Source organism: Mus caroli, chromosome 3 (assembly GCF_900094665.2).
Source record: "Mus caroli chromosome 3, CAROLI_EIJ_v1.1, whole genome shotgun sequence".
NCBI classification, from domain to species: Eukaryota; Metazoa; Chordata; class Mammalia; order Rodentia; family Muridae; genus Mus; species Mus caroli.
Window position 1 is genome coordinate 115,843,537 of NC_034572.1, and position 6,072 is coordinate 115,849,608.

Sequence of the window (6,072 nt, forward strand, 5' to 3'; positions counted from 1 at the left end):
TCCAGGACAGCCAGGGCTATACAGAGAAACCCTGTCTCGAAAAACCAAAAAAAAAAAAAAAAAAAAAAAAAAAAAAAAAAAGCAGTAAGTGGATCTGGTGGCTTATGCCTGTAATCTTAGCACTCCGGAGACTGCGACAGGAGAGTCACTCTGAGTTTGAGGCCTGCCTGAACTGGATAGTGAGTTCTAGAATAATATCAGTCTTCCATCCTTTTGTCCTGAAATTAGACATCAGCTGCAGCTAATAGTGTGTCCTTCCAGGCAAAGCACAGATACACTTGTGCACACAGCCTTTATAGGGTGAGTTTTCTACCAACAGACTTCCCAAACATAGAGTTTGGGGACCATGTTACCCACTCTTTCTCACCTAACTTAGGTTTCCAGGTTATTTTTATTCTTTTAAATATCTATATAATTTCTGTTATATGGATTATCATAATTTGACTAGTCTATTTCTAGTTTTTTTTCTCTACAAATGTAACAGTGACCATCCTTGAGCACAGACATGTCATATTTTTTGTGATAGAGTAAATTTATAGATGGAGTTGCTGTTTGAATTTAGAACCTTGTAAGAGAGCCAAGCATGGCCATCCTAACACTTGGAACGCTGAGGCAGAAAGATTGTGAGTTCAAAGCTAACCTGGGCTACATAGAGGTTTGAGCCCAGCTCGAGTTATAATTTAAAATTTGTAATACATTTTATAATAATATTGACTGGCTCCTGTAAAAGGTTTTTTGTTTGTTTGTTTTTGTTTATTTGTTTGTTTTTGATAGAAATTGCAGCCCAAATTGCATTCGCAGCTGCGTTTAAGGGAAATTGGTCCGAGGATTGGTGAAATACCTCCTCTCTGTAAGACCTTAGGAGTTAAGGACTAAACCTTTTGAACCCCTTGCTGTGAGTTGGAGATGAATGAATGCCTGCAGGGGTTTTGGGGGGCCCAGGAAAAGGGGTGGGTGGGGAGATACATCTGTCTGGGGTCGTGGTGAGACCATGTGACTCCAGTCAAGACAGAAAGTGTTACCATGCAGAGATGTCACAAAGTTGTTAATACACCTGTGCAGTTGGTAGCGAGAAAGGCACAAGGACAAGTTCCTGCAACCTTACCGACTCTCCTCCAGTAAGCATTCAGTTGTTAAGTTCTTTGGGGGCACCACACACTTTCAGATCTGTGAAATTATTCTGTATAAAAGAATATTCTCTACAAATCTTAGCTGGCACGGAGTACTTGTGTGTATTTATTTACAGGTACAGTGTGGTATTTCAGTACCTTCATGCAATGTGTAAAGATCAGATCAAGGTAATTGGTATCTCCTGAGAGTTGTCATGTATTTAGGGGAGGAACACTGTAAGTCCCCTCTGCAGGCTATTTTAAAATCAGTGGTTGTCAACCGTAGTTAACCTACTGTGTGCCCCAGAACATTACACACTACGTTCCTCTCTTGTCCCACACCTGGATCGTGTGGAAATAATAGACCTTCCTAGTGAGAAATCACTCCACACATGTAGAGATGAAGGGAAAGCTCTTTTAAAACACCGGGGCAGTTAGGTTGCTGCCAGAGGAGACCTTTCATTCACTAAAGCATCGTCCTGACGCACTGGCTTTCACCGAGTAAGAAAGGAACCCTTTCCAAACCCCGTTCTCATAACAGTAGTGTACACACAGGGCTGAGGAGGAAAATGCAAGATCTGTAGGAGGCATAGATCCGCTCCTTTCCCAGCTCTGCCGGGCCTCCACCCTTCCAAGGATTATATGTGTGCATGCGTGCGTGCGTGTGCGAGTGTGTGCATGTGTGTGTGTGTGTGCATGCGTGTGTGCGCGTGTGCATGTGTGTGTGTGCGTGCACATGTGTGCGTGTGCGTGTGTGTGTGTGTGTGTACTGTTCCAATTTTCTAAGAAAGTAAAAACTAATGAGATTCAAACCTTACTATAAACACTGCTTGCAAACTAGATTGTTTTTTTTTTTTTCATTTATTTGTATGTGTATGACTGAGTGCTTGTGGGGGTCAGAGGACATCTTGGGGAGTGAGTCCTGAGGATAGATCCCAGGTTAGGCTTGGCAGCACGTGCCTTAACCTGCTGAGACATCTCATTGGCCCACAGCCTGCTTTAAAATAACGTCCCCCCCCCCCAGTGCACCAAACCTGTAGTGGTGTATCTTAGAGATGTATTATTTCATAGCAGAAAATGCAGCCTTTTTTATTCTGTTATATGGAAATGACAGTTGAGTTCAAGTTCGTTCCAACTGTCAGACACTCTTTCCCAATTCTTTTCTCTTAGAGACATTATTGCAGGTTACCTTCATGAACACATAGATTTAAAAAAGATTTTTAAACACGTTTCCTAAGAAACCCTTCTTTTTTTTTTTTTTTTTCAGCCCCAGACAGGAAGTGTCCAGTGGTACGAAACATTTGTATAGTAAACACGGGCAGTGAGGCTGGGTTGCCAGGTGCTCACTGCTGAAAGAGGTGCTCCTCAGCCAGTGGGCATCCACAAGTGCTTCATGGTTTGGAACTAAGTGTGCACTCTGTCAGGCTGAGGGAGCCTGGTGCTCCCTACCCCTTACAATCTGTTCATAAACCTCTCGGCCTGGTGAAGCACAGTGGGAATCTGTGCCTTGAGAGTCACCTGCCTGTGACATCAGGTAAGCTTGCTGGCTTTGAAAGAAGGTATCTGGGCCAGAGGGATATTAAACACATAGATACCTGGCAGTGCCCAGTTAGGGGAGTTAAGAGGGGACCCTGAAATGCTAATGCAGATCAATGCCCCTGATTGTGGACCAGTGCCTCTGATGGTAAACCAATGCCCCTGATGGTGGACCAATGCCCCTGATGGTGGACCAATGCCTCTGATGGTGGACTAATGCCTCTGATGGTGGACCAATGCCTGTGGTAGTGGACCAATGCCCCTGATGGTGGACCAATGCCTGTGGTAGTGGACCAATGCCCCTGATGGTGGACCAATGCCTCTGATGGTGGACCAATGCCTGTGGTGGTGGACCAATGCCCCTGATGGTAGACCAATGCCTGTGGTAGTGGACCAATGCCCCTGATGGTTGACCAATGCCTGTGGTGGTGGACCAATGCCTGTGGTGGTGGACCAATGCCTGTGGTGGTGGACCAATGCCCCTGATGGTGGACCAATGGTTGTGATGGTTCCACATCTTTTCTTCAAGTGTGTAGCCAGAGGAAGCTTTCTTTTTAGCTCATTCTTTTTAGAATATCGTTTCTCTTTAATTCTTTGAATTTCCTCACTGTCAGCAAAGCTTCTTCCCTGCCCCTGATCTGTTTTTGGAGCATCTCTTGCCAGATTTTGGAATTGCCCACCAAGGATGAGAGTCAGTCTCAGTAAACCAGATACAGACAAAGCTTTTTGGGTGTCACAGAAGAGGTTTTGAGAGAACAGACTGAAAGCTATAGAAGGAAATCACCCTTTAATAGAGCATTCTCTGTGCTGGGGGTACAGTGTGGTGGTGGGGTTCTGTGTAAGGTGCAGGAGGCCCCGGAGGTGATCACTACTCTCCAGATGTACACATGCACAATACTGGAACTGTTACATTGACAGCTCTAGCCACAGTTTTGGCAGCCAATCTGCAGAACAGGATAACTTTAGGCCATTGCTCCATCAGAAGAGATTAGTTAGAACAGTGGGGGAGGGCTCTGGAGACCCCAGCCACTGATGACTCACGTGCTTTCCTTTCTGGCCTGACAGTGAGTTTTGGGGCTTGGTGTGAAGAACATACAATTTGGTTTGCTACTCAACAAACAAACCAACAAAAAACCCCCAAGCTTATGTGTCAGATATTTGGAAAAGGTTTATGCACTGTCTACATGAAGAGAGTATATTGTATATATAGTTTAGAATCATTCATATTATTTTAACTGCCTTTTGAAATGTGGACAATTGGCCATCATTAAAAGACAAACGTATGCTCAACCTGAAGGGACTAGAGTTCTTGTGACTCACTTGGGAGGTGGAGGGAGCAGAAAGGCTTCAAGCTCATTCTCGGATACATACTGAGTTCCATGTCAGCCTGGGGTACACGAGACCCCATCTCAAAGAAAAGAAACGGCCTAGGTGCTCAAGTTAACTGTGGAAGAAAAGGGAGCTGAGAAGAGCAGGGTGTGTCCCCACCACCAGTGGTGTTGACGGAGCTCAGAGTTCTGTGTTGCTCTGGACACAGGAAACTGTGCCACCCTCCCCTGCTTATAAGCCTCCCATGATTTCCATTGTCCTCAGAGTCACCTCATATAATGTCCCTGATAATCCGACCCCTACTGATCTCTCCAAGCCCTCTCTGTCTCTACAATCTATAATCCAAACCTGTGATCTTGATCTATAACCCTCACGCTTGAAATTCCAAACCACTGGCTGTTCTCAGAATAGTTCCACTCGTTCACTCTTCACTATCACCCTACACACACACACACACACACACACACACACACACACACACACACACACACATATCCCGTTGCCTGCCAGCCACTCCATCTTCTGGGGTTTCACACCTTCCCAGGCTTGAAAACAGCCCTTCCTATGCTGTATCACCACTTCATAAGAACGTTCCACTTTCTAAAGCAGCGATGCTGGCATCTTCTGTGAATTCTCAGTAGGCACTTAGCAAACGTCTAAGGAATCAGTGGAAGGCTGGGCATTTCAAAAACCTCTGACCCTAGTGCGTTCCGAGAAAGAGGATAAGAGTGGCGGGGGCAGAAGGGCAAACACGTGAAGGAGGCGAGGCACTGCATCAATAGAGACGTGACAACTCACCTTGGTGTCACGAGCTGCTGTGCAGAGGTAGGATATGATTTGTCGATGCTCACCAGAGAGCAGCAGGAAAGCCCTGAGGGTGGGGGGAATGATTCTGGGCTGAGGTGCCTGTCTCTTCTTAGCAGTCTTGGGGCACTTTACCTATTCCAAACTTATCTAAGAGATCTGGTCCGCTTTACTGTTCCACTGGGAAAGGAGAAAGGGTCTTTGAGAAATTATGGGACCTGTCCTAGGTTTGCAGATGATGATGATGAAGTCCTAAAGGAAAACTCTTGGCTCCTAGGCAGTGATGTAGATGAGTTTCCCAGGTGGGATCATTTCACAGCCGATTGATGCTGTGACGCTTCGCTTCTCTTGCTTCTTTTCCATTTCTTATGTAGAGTCTAGAATACAGTCTACCACCACACTACCTTGATGGCATCTGATCATACAGTCTACCACCACACTGCCCTGATGGCATCTGATTATACAGTCTACTGCCACACTGCCCTGATGGCTCCCCATCTCAGTTGATCTTAGAGGCTGGTCAGGGTTGGGGCTATTAAATCCTTACATAGGAAATCCAGAGTAGCTTTCAGGATGGTCTTTGACATTTAGATTGCTTATATGACATCAAAAAAGCCATTTAGGGGCTAGAGCAATGTCTCAGAGGTTAAGAGTACTTGCTGCTCTTGTAGAGGACCTGGGTTCAGTTTCCCACACATGCTCATAATCATCTGTAACTTCAGTTATAGGGGATCTGTGCTCTATTCTGAATCCTCGGGCACCAGGCACAAGTGTGTGCACAGACATACCTGCAGACTAAACACTCATATACATAAAATAGAAACTAATAAAAATAATAAAAATAGAATGTTTAAAAAATAATTTAACCTTTATCTTATTTCAATTTCTGTTTCATTAACTTTCAATTTTCCCACCAATAAAATTGATAAAAATAATAGGATTGCTTTTACAAGATTATTGTAAGGACAAATATGAACACATAATACAAGAATATAGTACATGATTAAGAAGCACTGTTTAGTAGCGCTAGTACTGGATGAGAACTAGAATTAGGGACAAAGAGGTTTAACCTCTCTTTCTGTGTTAAAGTGTAAGGCAGTGGTTAGTAGGTGTTCCCACCAATGTAATAAGCCAATTCAAGACAAATTAAAAATATAAAAGCAGGCTTATTTGGGAGAAACTTTCAGGTGGGTTCACCAATCAGGGGACAAGGCCATAGAAGACTCTATCCAGACTCAGAGACAGGGAGAGAGAGAGAGAGAGAGAGAGAGAGAGAGAGAGAGAGAGAGAGAGA